The following is a 2,429-nucleotide window of genomic DNA, read 5'->3' as shown; positions in this document are numbered from 1 at the left end:
ACATTTTTATGCAACCTCATTCGTCGAAGGTTCACAAATATACTTCACGCATTCAATAAAACCATGTCTACTGTCCTTACGCGTCTATTTCATTATCATAGTAATGCTGTCACTTTGAGCACTGATATCTCAAAACCTAGCCTAAAAATTAGTTTAATTTTTTAACCTTAGCACGGCGGGGTGCACATCATCCTTTGATAACCATGAAGAGCCTGTTGGTCACCTGTGATCGTCGAAAAATGCTGCAGAAATCGTTCGGGCCTTTTGGCCAGAAAATGGGTCATATGATCAGATTATGGCTAGATGATTAGACCAAGCTGAAACGATACTGTAAAGTAGCGAGCATCTATATTTGAAAAGCGTTTTTTGGTAAAACCCGACGTGTTTGTCATAAACTAGTGCTACAAGACATTTTATATTAAGCCTTTTATTGGTCTTCCATTTCACGTGATAACATGACACATTAAACAATAATGAAGTCGCATTGAGTAAGTCATCAAAATAAAGAGATTCTAACCTGCAGCCTTTTATTTTAACTGTTTGTTTTTGAGTTTTTATAAGCGTATAACCATATTTCTAAATATTTGGGACCTACAATATGGCAGAGTAAGACATGGTGAACTTTTTGATACCAAATAAATGTAATGAAAATTTTGTTGGAAGTCAACCTTTAATAAATACTTAGTGAACATGAAATTGTTAACAAATAATGTGCTTATTTTAATTAGTCCTATGATTATAATTTTTCGGTATGGTAGCTGATACAGATGAAGAGCGGTCAGAAATTATATTTTAAAGTGGAGTTATTGTTCATACCGTATACTTAAGGAGCATACTCTACCATTTGCTGTCATATGGATAAGGAATTTTATAAAACTGCATCAAGTAAGCAGTAAAAAACCAGTTTATCAGAAAATTTTTCAACTGTTTGTCAAAAGTTCAAACTACAAGCGTTTTAAAATTATGAGTTCAATGAGTAGATACGAATGCAACCAAACTTCAAAAAGAGTTGCCCACTTCTTCATCATTATATAAAGAATAAAAGAAAATACAACGCTTTATTTTGCTGTCCGTATTTGAACAGCCATGTAAAAAAGTATAAGATCGGTTGTTAATTTTTATAAACTTGAATTATAGAACTCAATAAGCCCAATATAATTAGCTTCAATAGAAAAAAGTTATATATCATTTTAATCTTAAAAATGTAAAATTTTCTTTGTTATTATTGCATTGTCTGCGAATTATAATTTATTCCTTTTAACTACATAATATTCTCATGCGATGAGGTCTGCTCTGTATTTATAAAAAATTAGCAAAAGTTAATAGGCGAGAATTCTTTATTTCAAGCCATTGTATTAGATTATTTAGTTTTCTCAAATGTTTGACATTTCTTCTCCCCTAGCAGTATATTTTCAGTTTTTTTCTGACAGTTTAAGCATTCGTTTTTTAAAACAGCTGTTAGTGATAAAATATTTATATTCAACACTGCTTAGCAATGCAACAGCTAGAGTATTGTTCTCAAAGACTAGTAAATAAATAAGACAGATAGAGGTTTTGAAATTTTTAGAAATTTTTAGAGATTTTAAAACGTGTTGAGTATAAAAATTAGATCTACTTTTTTCGTGATTTCACAAACACAGCTTTGATTTCATTGTGCCACAGCCTTATGTTACACTACAAGAATTTATCTGCCTTGCTGAAAGCGTAAGCACATTGCCCTGCACTTGCACAGTGCTAGAAAGTTTATCTACATGTGCATCAGAATACAAGGCGAGATCTAAAGAAGGTGATAGCAGGTTATTCTAAACATCAATTTCATACACACAGTTTTAGTCTGGTACTCTGACAGCCAAAGATGACAATGGCATAAGCGAAACCTGTCAGTAGTTGTCAAAATCTGACTACACGGAACATTCTGTTATGAATGGTAATGTCGATTACGCGTTCTTATAATAAAGTATTTTCAGCAAAGCATGTCTGTTTTCGTAATGATCTTTAATAAATAAATTTGAATTTATAAACTATGCTATAACTCGAGTAGCTACAAGCTAACTGCTTGCTAAACTAGTTGAAAAGGAAAACTCATAAGTTGCCACCATCTTTTCTGTTTTTAATTTAAACAGATATGCAATTTAAATATTTTTTGTTTGTCATAACCTAACCACAAACATGATATGCTTTTCTCTTAGTAGGGCAGGCTATAGGTTTTGATGAGCATTTTGGCACTATATTGTTATTAATGTTATTAATGTCATTAATGCTATTAATGTTATTAATATTATTATTAATTTTATTAATATTGTTATTGGTATTATATTATATAGCAAAAGCTATCTATGATATGAGCGCATGAGGTCAGCTGAAAATGTCAAATTAAATGTAAATCTCCAATTTGCAGGAGTCAAGTAGCTCTGATGTCTGTTTCAACA

This window comes from Watersipora subatra, chromosome 10 (assembly GCF_963576615.1).
Source record: "Watersipora subatra chromosome 10, tzWatSuba1.1, whole genome shotgun sequence".
Taxonomy (NCBI): domain Eukaryota; kingdom Metazoa; phylum Bryozoa; class Gymnolaemata; order Cheilostomatida; family Watersiporidae; genus Watersipora; species Watersipora subatra.
Note: the sequence above shows the minus strand (reverse complement) of the source record.